The following is a 15,212-nucleotide window of genomic DNA, read 5'->3' on the forward strand; positions in this document are numbered from 1 at the left end:
TTTTGCACGACGGACTGGAATTAGGCACGGACTCGTAGCAGTTAATTAAAGATTGTTTTACCTACACCGTAGGTGGTCGCGGTGCAGGCAGGAAAAACTTTCTTGAGTTGCAGTTACAGACAAACACACGTGGAGTTTGCTAGGCTCCACTGAAGACACACGCACAGAGTTTGCTAGGCTCCGCAAAACAAACACGACAGAGCTCTGGATACCCTTGACGAGCGCGCAAAACCGTAGATACGTCTTAAGAATTTAACGAACGAGACGGGAAGAGGTTGGTGGTTGATCAGGCCGCCAAACTCCTCTGAGACCCACACAAAGTTTCTATTACTCTGCCACGTGCTCAGAGTCCCCACGAGATGGTTGTGGAGTCCTCTATCACTTGGGCAGAAACTGCTCAAACCTCTTATACGACTAGCAAGCTAATCGCTAGCCAACACGTAGGAATAATTTAGAATCAGCCAATAATGGGATACAAATTTGCGTGTGTGTGGCGGGAACTCTTTGCACCGGGGATTTCTCTCTGCAGCTGAGAATTGCACCGTGCAAAGAAAGCTCCATGTGGTGGGAAATAATTCTGCAGTGCCAAAGCACACACACACACACACACACAATCATTGGGTCATGACATCATCTTATTGTTCTTTGTTTAGTTTTAGGTAGAAATTTGTGTGGCTTCTCCAACTTTTTACATAATTTCCCCTCTCCTGTTTACTGCTTTTTTCAGTTTTCCATGTCCATCTAGGCACTGCCATTCCAGAAATTGTAAGAATGTAAAAGGAGATAGATGATGATTTTGCACACACTACCCATCACTGACACTATGAATTCAAGATCGTTTTTACTCGTGTTCATGCAGAATCTGCAAATATTCTTGTTCTAATATGAATCTGTTATTTCAGAAGAATAAATATTTTGTTTCTTTTCAGATCATGGGGCCAGGAAATATAGTGAAGATGCTGTTAGTCATTGGAAAGAGGAAATTAAATTGAATATATCAAAGAGAACAAAGAATAAAATATAATGCTATTAAACTTCAAACAACAAAAATATATCTACATCCAAATTTTATTCAAGAATATGACAATGATTTCAGTTCAGAGTGAAAGGGAATTTTATTTGTGTTCTACAATGATTTGGTCTACAGAAACCTTCTTTAGAAGGATTTTTGGAACAAGCATTTGTTCACACCACTGATCAGCAGATAGTGCTTAGGGATTGTTAAAGCACAATTAACCTGTAAATGGAACGTGAAATATGAACACAGACAACCGTGTCCTAGAATCAAAGGATAACTTTATTACTGCTGAGATGATACAACAAGTATCATCTCAGCAGTTTCTATATTCAGAGAGAGAAAAAACATTTAGTACAATGATCTCACCCAATCCCAGATGTTACTTTGCCTTACAGAAAAGATGGCCACTCAGTTCCCGAAGCAAAGGGTGCATCATTGGCTGGGATGATCCAGACAGGTGTTGAAAGCTGGATTCATGATGGAAATGATGATGAAAACAACACTTAACTTTCTTGCTTTCCCCTTTTATGCTTTTCTTTAACTTGACTCCTTTGATGACTCCTTTTTTTAGGATTGGTCTTTCTGCAGTCAGCATATTTTTCATATTTTATCCTGTCAGCATATTCCTTTATTCAACATCCCCATTACGAGCACACTTCTTAATTTGGCCTTTTGCTGGTGTCTTACTTTAAGCATTGTCCACTGGTCTCCTTTATTACCTTTTCATTAACATATCCAATCATTTTATCCCTCTGATTCAGCTGGTTAGTGCCAAATTCAGTTCATTTGAGCTAGTAACAAAACTATTACTATGTTGTGTTAGAAAAACTTTTCACAGTGATAGAAAAAGGAAAGAAACACCATGCAAGCAAACTCAAGGCCATAAGCTGCTTGCAAGAAACAAGGCCAGCTGATACTGCAAATGCCAGCAAAATGAAAAGTTCAGATAACAATGAGACTGTACAGAACTTTAGACTGAATATAAAGCAAACTTTAAATAATGCTATAATTCACCACTCTATAAACAGGTGCAACTTTAAAGCATAATATATGACAAGTGTAACAGGAGGGACGTCAGGGTCGCCATGCTCTCCCCTGCCGCCTCCTTCACCGTGCCAAGCAGCCGTCTTGCACCCTCCGATTCTTGCCCACCACATCTTTGATTTTCTATATTTTATAGGGAGGCTACCTTCTGTCCTCTTGGCCACGGTTCTCCTGTCATGGGTGTTCCATGCACCCAAGCCTTATGGGCTATGCGTGGCTCCTACCACCCCCATACCACGCCCCAAGCCTTGCAGATGTAATGGACGTTGTTCTGTCCCTCTCTCCATCTTCATGCCCCCTATGGCACTCGGGCTCTCTGCAGTCCCGTCTCTCTCTCTCTCTTTTTTTCTCTCTCTTTCTATGCCCTTCTCTTGAGTCTGTGCCGCCCTGTCTCTCGGGGCCTTCTCGGTACACCGCCCTGTCTCTCGGGGCCACCACAAGGCTGCCCCCTTCTCTGAGGCTCACCACACCCGCACTGGGGTTGCTCAACAATGCCCCCTTCTCTGGGCTTCTCAACTGCCCCTCTCTGGGGCTAGGGCCTATGTACCCCGTATGCAGCACCCTCACTGGCACTGGGGTCCCTACACTATTGTGAGTCCCCTATGAGGCCTCCTCCATCCTCTTATAGCCTCACCCAAACCACCAGTGTAACCAATAGCAAACACAAACAACACCATAAACACAAGCTCCTGAGCTACAACGCAAACTTAAGCCTCCAGCCAAACTATGCTCAGGCCTACCAAGGTTCTCTATCCCACCGCAGTGACCAAAGCTGCTCTGGCATCCCAGTTCGGCTTCTCTTTTCTGGCAGGAAGCTCCTTCTTTGTTAGCTGCTGGTAGGGAACCGCCACCTGGCTTCCTGACAGTGGTTTATACAGGAGCCAGGCCCTGCCCCCTTCTTGTCAGCTGGCTAGGCAGGTGCGGATCATTAGCTCCCTCTAGTTACCTCAGCTACTGGCACCTGAGGAGTCTTCCTGGCTCTCTCAGTAGCAGGCACCTTAGTGCCCTGCTACAACAAGCTACCCTAACACATCCAGCGAAGCACTGTCAGCACAACTCTAATTTAAAAGAAACCTTTAAAATTAGTACCACCTGGTTTAAAAGAAATCATAGGGTATCAGAATAGCCCAGCAGAGCTCCTGTGATGTGTTCTGATCCTGGGAAAACTGCAGGGCTTATAGGACTAATCTTGCTGCTGCTCTCCAGGAATTGAGTGGAATCCTGTCCCTGTTGGCAAAATTAGGGTATTATACAGGGGAATCTAATTTTCTCTACCACATTTCACTCAGGCAGGCATGATCTGGGCCAGTGTTGAGTGAAACAAAGAATGTGCTTGATAGCAAAGATTACTGCTATTTTTGGTTTGTCATCAATTCCTCTGTGCCCAGGGTTCCTTCCAGGGGTGGCCATGAAGCCTCTTCAGCCCTCACTTTCTGGGCAATCACCCCTTCAATCTCCCGCCATACCTTGATGTCACTACTTTTATAGGAGGGAGGCTGCCCCAGGGCTTCCTACATGGCCCTCAAAATGACCACTAGGTGCACTGTGGTTACTGCTTTGTGGACTAAGTGCATGGCTCTTTTCTTCCCTTACACCATACTCCATGCCTCGCAGATGGCATCCTCATCGATATTCTCTTTCAATTAGCCCAGGGTTGGGCAAAATACAGCCTGCAAGCCAGATCTGGCCCGTGGGGCCCCTAAAAAAATTTAGAAAATTAAAATGTATCTGTCCTTGGTTCCTGACAAAGATGACAGGAACCAAGGGCAGTAGGAAGCCCTAGAGGGCTACTTCAACAGCAGGGCTCGCCTGGCCCTGCCCCCCCAGCTGGAGACCATGTGGCTGCCGCAGTGTGGAGAAACTCAGGTAAGGGGAGTGGGGGGAAGGGCAAGGGCAGGGAATGAACTGGTGCTGAGCGTGGGGGAAAAGCAGCCCCTCGCCTACCCCATGCCCGGAGCTCCCTGCTGCAGCCACCTGCAGCCCAAGCAGGACTGTCCTGAGCAGGCACACGCAGCCCCATGCAGGTTGCAAGCAGCTGCAGCATGGGGTGCTGGCCATGGGGTGGGAGAGGGGCTGCTTTTCCTGTGCTCAACACCTGCTTGTAACCTGCCCTGCTGCCAGCCTGGGCCCCACGCTGGCTCCAGGCTCATCCGTTGGGGCTACGCCGTGGCGGCAGCAGCTGCAGCTCCCCTGCTTGCTGCGACGGGCAGCGTTTGCTGCTGCTGCCCAGCGCGCAAGCTCCGGGCGGGCAGCAGCAGCCAACACTGCCCAGTGCAGCAAGCAGGGGGCCTGTTGCTGCTGCGGCACAGCTCCGATGGGTGAGCCCGGAGCTGGCATGGGGCCCAGGCTGGCAGCAGGGGTGGGTTACAAGCTGGTGCTGAGTGCAGGCGGGGAAGGGGGAAAGCGGCCCCTCCCCCGCTTTGTAGCTGGTGCCCCGTGCTGTAGCCGCTTGCCGGAGGCTGCCTGCGCCTGCTCAGGACAGCCCTGCATGGGCTGCGAACGGCTGCACGAAGCGGGTGAAGGGCCGCCTTTCCCCCACGCTCAGCACCAGCTCCTTCCCTGCTGGCGAGCAGGGGGTCGGGGTTGCGTGCTGCCCCCTGCCTGTACCACAGGGCTGGGGGGGGCACTGGGAGCAAGTGGGTGTAGGAGCAGGGCCCACACCCATGTCCTAGGGCCAGTGCCAGCAGGGCCCAGAGCAGGGCAGCAGGAGTACAGGGTCCCAGCTGGCAGGGGCTCTATGGAGCTGGGCCAGCTCCCCCCTCTCCCAGCCCGAGTCCACAGACCCCTGCCAACCTGCACCCTGCTCTAGGCCCCACTGGTGCTAGCTCTGGGACATTAGTCCCAAGACATTGGGACATTGGTCCCAAGATGGTAACCAGGGGACAGGGCACCTGTCAAGGGACAGGGCACCTGCCAAGGGGCAGGGCTACCCATGCACCCCTTGACAGCTTGCCACAATTTGGTAAGCGGCCCTCTGCCCAAAATAATTGCCCGCCTCTGACTTAGCCCCTTACTAGGCTCCTGGACCCACACTGGGTCCCTAGGAATCTCCTCCTCACCTTAAGTCTTCCCCAAACCTCCAGCTTGCTGTAGGCGTTACCCTCCATGTTGACCTTCTGGAGCTGCAGCCATCCTAGTAAAATGATATTATCTCAGCAGGCTCTAAGCTGTTACTGCCAGCTTCTCTTAGGGCCTGGGCTTATACCTGCTCTAAGCCCAGCCCTCTTCTTGAGTCAGATGACTCTCTCCTGAGCCAGGTGATACCCTCTATTGGGTTTAGTCTCACCTGCCTGCTCCCTGGGTTAGCTGACTCTCCATTAGGCCTGACCCAGACCTGCCAGTGGCTTTGCAGATTGCCTGACTTCTTAAAGTGGCAGGCACCCCAAGTGTCCTGCCACATCTACCAACAGGGTAATTTTCCAGGAGACTAGAGGCTTAGGATAAGTCCACAAATGGAATCCCAGCAGATTCTCAGCCTGGGATACTCTTCTAGTCAGACCATATTAGCCAGTGTTTATCTTCCCTATCTGTACTTCTCCACTGCAAGATGATCTTTGCCCGTGTCTCCAATAATTGTCTACACAATTGTGGACTAACTGCTGCATTTAAAAATACTTTACTTATGACTGCTACCAGATGGATTATTAAACCACAAGATGATCAATTGGAGATGGAGAAGTGGAGAGTCCTTGAAGGATCAACATCAGACTGAGTTAACAGTGTCAGCAAAAATGTGCTTTATTCAATATTATGCTAAGAATAAAAAACTGATTTTAGAATGGTAGGCTAGTGGACTACCTATACCCATGGTTGACCATAACTGGACAAACTGGCCAACTAAATTGTTGGACAGTTTAGTGTTCATAATCAAAAGCTATCTGTGTGTGCCAGCTATTTGTTGTTTTAATGGTTGGTAAAATGGCCAATATTGTTTTAAAACACCTCGCTTTTCCATGCCTATTCTTCAGATTTCTTTTAAAAATGTATCATTATTGTTCTTCCAACTCATAATCAAACCTATTGCTCTAAAACAGCAAAGTGCAATCAACAAGGTATTGCCAAGACAAAAAGAATAAGCATAGGTCTCTGGTGACATCAGCTTTCAGTCCTTATCAAGACAGACCATGGTCAGAGTCAGCGGTTAGTTCAGCCTCGGTGAGCATCTCATGCCTTGCAATGTCTGCCATGACTGTCAATAAGAATGGCACTTGTGACGGGGTCTCTGTGTTATGAGCTAGCCAGTAGGAAACCAACTGAGGTTGTAGATCAGGGTGGGCAATTATTTCGGGTGGCGGGCTACTTACTGAGTTTTGGCAAGCTGTCGAGGGCTGCATGGGTATTCCCACCCCCTGGCTGCCATTTTGTGAGTGGAAGTCCTGCCTCTAACCCCTAACCTTTGCCACCAGAAGTCCCTCCTCTTGCACCAGTAGTAACTCCTTTCAGCAAAGGGTTTTGCTATCTTGGAACTAGAAAAATACCAAATTATATTCTAAAAAGTGAACATCTACAACATTCATTAATTTGATTTCAAATAAATATTTTTGTCCTGATTTACATGTTTGTGCAGTGTACATAGAGGTGATTGCACTATAGCTTAAAATGAATTCTTACCCTTGTATATTCTGGAGGGGTGGAGGCATGGGAGGGTGGGTATAGGTTTGTCGGGGTATCTGTGTGGGGATGTGTGGGGGGGAGGGTGGCTGGTGTGTGTGTGAGGGGGTGTGGGTATGTGGTTGTATGGCAATGTGAGGGTGGGGGTTGGGTGCATGTGTATGATAGGTGTGTGTGTGTGGGACTCACCCTATGAACAGACACGCACACACGCCTCTCCCGCTCCTGGCCCTGGGGTACTGGCGTGGGCCCCATGCTCCCACAGTCCAGCCATGCATCCAGGAGTCGCATGGTGCTGGAGCAGTGCATGAGCAGGAAGGCAGGGAAATGGCTGGGGGTGGGCTGGGCTGCTGAGTCAGGCTGCTGGGTCCTACTGCCCCTGATTCCTGTCATCTTTGACAGGCAGCCAGGAGCAGATAAATATTAATTTTCTAAATTTTTTAGGGGCCCCCGTGGGCCACACAGAATGGCCTGGTGGGCCGTATTTTGCCCACCCCTGGTGTAGATGCAGAATATGTTTATTATGTAAGTGAACTGACTTTACTATGTAACAAAAGTGGAGGAGACACACAACACATAGCCAAACTATACTGTATCACCAAATCCAGGGAAAAGATTCTCCATTCAGAAATAGTAACTTTATTAGATGGCAAAGTTACCATGTGGAATATGTTATATGTCCTGACATTTCCTTAATGCAAACTGGTTCTAACATCTGGTGACACACTGTCATAGGGCCTATTGAGAGCTCCTAGCTTGGAGATGCTGCTGGTATATCTGCTCATTACCATAAAATAAATTTACTAGGAAGTCAAAATCAGGGTAACACACTGAAACCTTTCTTATCTCAAAGGCAGGTGGTAAGTGATTTATTGCCAGTGTGGACTAGATTTGAACCAATGATTTAGATGTGAAAATTTCCATACTTCATTAATGTTTTTCATGCAGAAGCTATTTAGGCCTCAGTGAAATATATGATTATTTTTTTAAAGAAATAAAATGTTTCTTTGTACTCTCACTACTTTCTGATCACAGTGATTCTCTGGCTGAGATTTACATAAGAGAGCAAGAATTTATGCATCATGATCAGGGATCCAGGTTTTCTGTTTGTCACGGAAAAATGCAGTAAAATGTGAATTATTTCATTTTAAGGATAAAAACTGGGATTTTCTCTTTTTAAGGAGAAAAACTTAAGAAACGGTGGGTTTCCCCTTGCAGGCTGGCAGAGTTCCAGCCTGCAGGGGGCTGAGGGCAGTGAGAGGAAAGCAATAAGGCAGGGGGCACCAAATGCACATGAACATGTACACATACACATGGTCACTAGGCAGCGTGGAAAGCAGCTCCCACAGGTAAGTTGAGTGCCGGGGGGTGGGGAGGAGAATGAGGCCCCCATAGTGAGGGAGGGAATTGGGTAGGGCTGAGGGTGGGGCTGCTGCCCAGCCAGGATGGTGCATGGGACTTGGGGCCTGGGACCAGAATGTGTGGCCACAGGGCCTGGGTAGAGAGTAGGACGGAGCCATGGGTGACTTGTCTGGGGATTGGTGGGAGGCTGGGTCTCTGCTGCTGTGCGTGCTCCCAGGGGGGCATAGGAAGTACATGCCCCTGAGATTTGTGTGCAGGATGGGGATGGATGTGGGCTGCCTGCTGCAGGCTCTGGGCTCCCTGCCCTGCTGCCCTCCCCCTGGGGACCTGGCACAGCAAAACAGAGTGGGACAGGGAGGCTTGGTACTGCCACTGGGAGCCCTGTGCCACCATGGCGAGGTGTCCTCTGCCTGCCTGGCAGCAGCAGGGGCCACAATCCCTCACCACCACCTCCACTACTACCAGGCAGGCAGGAGATGCCTTGCTATGGTAGTGTGGGGCTCCTGGGGTCAGCACCAAGCCTCCCTGCCCTTCTCTGCCCTGTTGTGCTAAATCCCACCCATTAGGCTGTAAATGCCCTGTGGGGAAGGGCAGCAGAATGGGGAGCCCCGAGCCCACTGAAGGCAGCCCGCATCTGCCCTCTCCACAACATGGGCTCCACTCCAGCCATGCTGCCCACGGGGGACGGGGAGCCAGGCTCCATGCTCCACTCCACTGCAGCAGCTGCTGCTTCCCGTGGGTGGCATCTGGGCGGACAGGGGCCTATGTACCTGAGTTCTTGACCCCATAGCAGCTGAAGGTCCCCTCTGGCAGAGCTGGGGAGCATGGGGAGTGAGAGGCACCATCAGGGCCCAGGGGACTGTGGGTGGGGAGTGAGGGGCACTGGCATGGACAGAGCACTGGTATATCAGTGCTGCTCAGTGCCACAAAGCAGTGCAGGGGGACAGCTGCAGTTGGACCTGCATCCTGGTGAGCAAAGGGGGCAGAGGGTGCTTTGATTTTTTGTGATAAAAACCCAAAATCAAACACCAAAGTGTATAGGCATTTAGAATGTATTTGTCACAACCAAATTAAGTAGTGCCCATGTCACAAACAACTAAAACCATTCAAAACAGTTTTTTTCTGCACTAGGTTAACTAAGGGTTAACAATAATGATAGTAACCGCTTTTTTGCTGCACATGTCAAAAAGAAATTTATAACTGTGACACTAACATGAAATGAAACTTAGCCTTCTGTGCTGTACATAAATCATTATAACTGGTCAGAGAAAACAGGGAGTAACCCTGTGAGATAACACCCTAGCGAAGACCGCTAGATAACTGGCGATTCTAATTAAATTTATGACGTGGCGAAAAGCAATTGGCTATTACACAAATAAAACCCGTCTTCACTTCCGTGAAGAACGGGAGACCTCCGCACACACACCTGAAAAACCTCTGAACGTATGCGTGAGAATAACTGACAAATTGATCGCTTGTCAGTCTCCCCCGTCTCAACCTTATCAGATGTAAATCAACAACCTGCCAGCCCGACTTTTTTCTCCGTTTATCTGCCCGACCAAAGAACTTTTATGCAGACTGACCTTCGAACCTTAAGCTGTAACTAACCAAGTATCTCTGACCTCCGCTATTCACCACCTTGACGGCGTGAGTAAATAATCTTGCTTTGCAACCGATAAGCGTCCGCCTAATTAATTCCACTCCAAGCGTCACAAGTACCCGCCTGACGGTCTTCTAAGGCCCCGGACCCTTATCTGCCTGGGTGGGAGTCAGGGAGAGCTGCTGGCCGGCTGCCCTGGGTCCCGACAGTATTTTATTATAGCAATTGAGGCACTAGTAGGCTTCCAAATTACCTAAAATAGTAAATATATCAATAAAACATTGTGTTCAACTGACACCTGTATACATACCTTTATACATAGTGGTGTTTCATTTTAATCATGGAAAAAACATGGATTTGGGGTTTTTTAATCAAAGAAGTTGTGATTTTTAAACCAAGAAAACCAGGACCCCATGATCATGAATATTTTTTCAGACTTGCTAGAGGCTTAAAAAGAAGAAATGACAAACAGCTCCCACTAACTAGCAGAGGTGTCTCGTGTTTTTCTCTGGCACAAATTTAAAAAGAAAAGATAACATCAAAAGGGGGATAACAAAATACAGGGAAGAACAGTATCAAACTACAAGGTGACCATGGAAAATTAGAGCAATAAGGGGCCAAATAAGAATTCATATAGAGTGTGTTTCTTATTTATGTCAACAATGAGACAATATACAGTTATGACACATAATTGTGAAATACAGGCAGTCCTTGACTTACAGTGTTTCAAGTTACAATGTTTCGCACTTAGAACATTTATAAATGGACACCCTGTTTTAACTTTATAACCTCAGTTTCAACTTTAGAACACTTGATCTGATGCCAAGCCATGCCAGCAAACAAGTTCTTTGTGTCACCCATCTCCCTGGAGAACATCTGTCCAAATGTCCTTGGACACTTTCTTTAAGAAAGCAGACAAGACTCCAGAAAAACCTGCAGCCAAGGCTCCTAAGAAGACTCCAGCCAAGAACCTTTCAAAAAGTCCAACGAAGAGCCCTTCAAAATGTGCAGCAAAGTCTCCTCAAAGAAGTCCTTCCAAATCAATATGATTGCAATTTACAATATAATTACATTAATGTAGCTATCTTATTCATCAATAATTGAGAGCCCCCAAGGGGACACTTGCCTGCTGGTACACAAATGCCAGGAGCTTGGGGAACTCATCCTCCTGCTTAACGCAAATAATTACGACGTCATAGGGATAACGGAGACCTGGTGGGACTCCACCCATGACTGGACCACGGGTATAGATGGCTATACCTTGTACAGGAGAGATTGAGTAGATAAAAGGGGCGGGGGTGTAGCTCTCTATGTTAAGGAAAGCTAAGCATCCCTGCAAGCTGATATTGGCAACCAGGGTGGACAACTGGAGACCCTCTGGGTTAAAATCCATGGGGAACACGGCACAGGGGACACAATGGTGGGAGTCTACTACAGACCTCCCTCCCGAAGTCAAGAGCTTGACCAGGAGTTTGCCCGGGAACTGGCTGAGGCTGCATGCTCCAGGACCATGGTTGTCATGGGTGACTTCAATTACCCAGACATCTCGTGGGAGGATCACTCAGCAAAATCTGAGCGGTTGCAAAGCTTCCTATCGTGCGTGGATGACCTCTACCTGACTCAAGAAGTCTACGGGCCAACGAGAAGTAAAGCACTGCTTGATCTGGTACTGGCCACTGGGGCTGACCTAATCAGCGACCTAGTGATTGATGGGAAGCTGGGTGACAGCGACCACGAACTGATCACCTTCACCATCCACCGTAAAGCTGGCAAGTCAGTCAGCAACACTGAAGTGCTTGACTTCAGAAAAGCTGACTCTGACAAGCTCAGGAGGCTTGTCAGTAAGGCCCTAAGGGACCACGACCCCAGGGAAAGGGGAGTCCAGGAACAGTGGTTGCTCCTCAAGGGAGCGATCCTCAACGCACAAGCAAATTCTATTCCCTCTCGGAGGAAAGGCAGCAAGAGGCACAGCAGCCCCCTGGCTCTCCAGGGACCTAGCAGACCTCCTGAGGCTAAAAAGTAAGGCGTACAAAGGGTGGAGGATGGGATTTACCTCCAAGGAGGAATATTCTGCACTGGTCCGGTCCTGCAGGGAGTAAACCAGGAAAACCAAGGCTGCAACTGAACTCCAACTAGCTTCAAGCATCAAGGACAACAAAAATCCTTTTTCAGATATGTGGGGAGCCGGAGAAAAAGCAAGGGCAACATTGGACCCCTGCTGAACCAGATGGGACAACTGACAACTGACACTCAGGAAAAAGCCAACCTATTCTGATCCTCAAGGGAAACTTACACAACACTTCCCAGAGACGAGCCTATGAACTCCATTTCATCAACCTCCTGGAGACTAGAGATTATGGACTAAATATAGACATTGGATTTTTGACACATTATAATCTGCCTGGCAACTGACTCCCCAGCCCAGCCTCTGGCTTCTTTACTTTTCATTCCATCCAGGAAGAGCACACACCAACTGCTGAAACTTCCTTAGCCTGACGAAGGGTTTTTGAAACCGAAAGCTTGCTTAATAACTATTCTCCAATTATTTGGGTTGGTCTAATAAAAGATATCAAATTCACCCAAGGAACCTTATCAACCTATTAAATGGGTACTTTGCATCAGTCTTTCATCAGTCCCACTACGGGACAGGGAGGTCTGGGTGAGGGAGATCCCTTGCCCTTCATCAATGCTGACCTCGTGAAGGAACACCTTGAGAGGCTGGATACCTTCAAATCAGCTGGCCCTGACAATCTACACCCCAGGGTACTCAAGGAGCTGGCGAGCATCATAACCCAGCCTCTGGCACGGATCTTTGAGAACTCCTGGTGCTCTGGTGCAGTGCCCGAAGACTAGAAGAAGGCCAATGTGGTGCCTATCTTCAAGAAAAGGAGGAAAGTGGATCCGGCAAACTATAGGCCCATCAGCCTGACTTCTATCTCGGGGAAGATCTTAGAAAAGTTTATTAAAGAGGTCATCCTTAATGGACTGGCCGACGCCAACATCCTGAGGGATAGCCAGCATGGGTTTGTTGCAGGTAGGTCTTGCTTGACCAATCTCATTTCCTTTTTTGACCAGGTGACCTATCACCTGAACAAGGGAGAAGAGATTGATGTCATATATCTTGACTTCAAAAAAGCCTTCAATCTGGTATCCCATGATCACCTCTTGGCAAAACTGGCCAATTGTGGCCTTGGGTCCACCACAATCCACTGGCTGGGAAATTGGCTCCATGGTCAGACCCAGAGGGTGGTAATTGATGGAAGTCAATCATCACGATGCCCTATGACCAGTGTGGTCCCCCAAGGCTCTGTCCTTGGACCCATATTGTTCAACATCTTCATTAATGATATGGACACTGGAGTCAGAAGCGGACTGGCCAAGTTCGCCTATGACACCAAACTTTGGGGCAAAGCATCCACACCTGAAGACAGGAGGGCGATCCAGGCTGACCTGGACAGGCTCAGCAAATGGGTGGACGAGAACCTGATGGTGTTTAACACCAAAAAATGCAAGGTTCTCCACCTTGGGAGGAAAAACCTGCAGCATCCTTATAGGCTCGGCAGTGCTACACTGGCTAGTACTACGGAAGAAAGAGACTTGGGGGTCATCACTGACCACAAGATGAACATGAGCCTGCAATGAGATGCTGCGGCTAGTAAAGCGACCAAAACGCTGGCTTGCATCCATAGATGCTTCTCAAGCAAATCCCAGGACGTTATTCTCCCCTTGTACTCTGCCTTGGTGAGGCTGCAGCTGGAGTACTGCGTCCAGTTTTGGGCCCCACAATTCAAAAAGGATGTGGAGAAGCTTGAGAGAGCCCAGAGAAGAGCCACGCGCATGATCAGAGGTCAGGAAAACAGACTTTACGACGACAGGGTGAGATCTACGAAGCTCTTTAGCCTGGAAAAGTGACAGCTCAGGGATGATCTGATGGCCAGCTATAAGTTTATCAGGAGCGACCATCAGTATCTGGGGGAACGTTTGTTCACCAGAGCGCCGCAAGGTCGAACAGTTATAAATTACTGCAAGACCGTTTCAGGCTGGACATAAGGAAGAATTTCTTTACTGTCTGAGCCCCCAAGGTCAGGAATAACCTGCCATTGGAGGTGGTTCAAGCACCCAGCTGACTTCCTGCCCTTCGGGCGTGGGGCTGGACTCGATGACCTTCCGAGGTCCCTTCCAGCCCTAATGTCTACGAAATCTATGAAACTGATCGAGTACAAAATTCTGGGTTATTTTTGGTGAAAATAGGGTATCGGGCCTTGGTTCAAGAACCAATCCCCCATTTATAACATTGTTTCCTATGGGAAAATCAGTTCTGAGTTACAATGTTTCGACTTAAGAAGTGGTTTTCAGGAACCAATTGTGTTGTAAGTCTGAGGACTACCTGTATAATAAAGAAACAGCATGCCTTGCCTTAAGGTAAGCACATTTAATTTTGTTTCCTCAATGGTATCCTAAAAATACTCTCATATTAGTAATTTTTTAACTTACTAGTGGAAAAGTAGGAATGAGAGGAGTACCTTGAGATGTGTTCCATAATATGAACAAAAATTAAGACATGTTTCTTTAAATTCTACTACCATCTGCAGGACAACAGAAGGTACTGCACCAGGACAATCAGAAATATTTATCAGACCTCCAGTAAAATGCTGATTATCTAGGCATGCCAACCAAGGATGGGAGGTGGCAACCATTGCCTGGTCTAGGGTGACAGATTAGATGTGACACAATGTTTATACAAGTAAATGGTAGAAATTAGCCTGGGATTTCCAGAAAGTTGCTGTATATTCTTTTCTGAAATATTATGAAAATGTAGGCATATGTTAAGGCCCCTTAAGTTGATGGAGGCTTAAGCAGCAATATATGTTTCCCGTGCCATGTTTACTGTATGCACAGGATCAGCCATGAAGCACAGACACTTAAGGCTTCCTGCTTTAAAAACGCCAGGTATTATGAAATAAGCTACAATTCAAGGGTTTCTCTCCTTAGCATAATGGGATGAGATGTATGAGCTCATAGTCTGATTCCCTCCCTTCAGCAGCAACCTTTGCCTTTGTTAGGGTCTGGAAATCAGACTCCCCAACTAGGAATTTGAACTGGTCTGATAATCGCTGGGCAAGCATGAAACCTGATCTTCTTAACGGCATTCATCTTTCTTTGTCTCCCAAGCAGCCAACAACCCCTGTGCAAGGAAGGGAGAAGCTGAGCTAACACTTCTCACTTCAAAAATTTGATCACTTGGACAGTATGAGTCGTTAATGATGATTCAAAAGTGTTCCTGAAGGCTAATGCTGGTAGCAGCAGTAAAAATATGCTTAACAGAAGTGGTACAGCATGTACTCCAGTATATAATCAATAGAGAACCTTGAGATAAGTTTTCATGAATCAGTAATATTGATTTGGCCTTTATCTATTGGAGTCTACTCTGCTGATATATAATTGCTAACCTCCATAATTTATAATTAAATACATAAATTTCTGTATTTTATTAGCAATGTGAACACTGAAAAGCAATATCAATAAAATGTGCATAAATATTTAATTCCTATAGAAAAGGATTTTGGCACCAGGAAA

The 15,212-nt window shown here is 47.5% G+C and overlaps 1 protein-coding gene across 4 annotated transcripts in view; it reads right to left on the minus strand.

Annotated features, from left to right (window-relative positions):
• Positions 1-15,212, minus strand: part of FGL1 (fibrinogen like 1) — a 95,585-nt gene that overhangs the window by 75,123 nt on the left and 5,250 nt on the right. For 2 of the 4 annotated variants that reach the window (XM_019481306.2, XM_059721801.1), the window contains exon 1: positions 1,385-1,983. The exons of 1 other annotated variant lie outside the window; for it this stretch is intronic. The gene's annotated coding sequence lies outside the window, so the exon portion shown is untranslated. Of the gene's footprint in view, positions 1-1,384; positions 1,985-15,212 lie in introns of those variants that run through there. One more of the 4 variants, XM_059721803.1, reaches the window with a different exon arrangement.

The sequence above is a fragment of the Alligator mississippiensis genome, chromosome 2, assembly GCF_030867095.1.
Source record: "Alligator mississippiensis isolate rAllMis1 chromosome 2, rAllMis1, whole genome shotgun sequence".
Lineage (NCBI taxonomy): Eukaryota > Metazoa > Chordata > Crocodylia > Alligatoridae > Alligator > Alligator mississippiensis.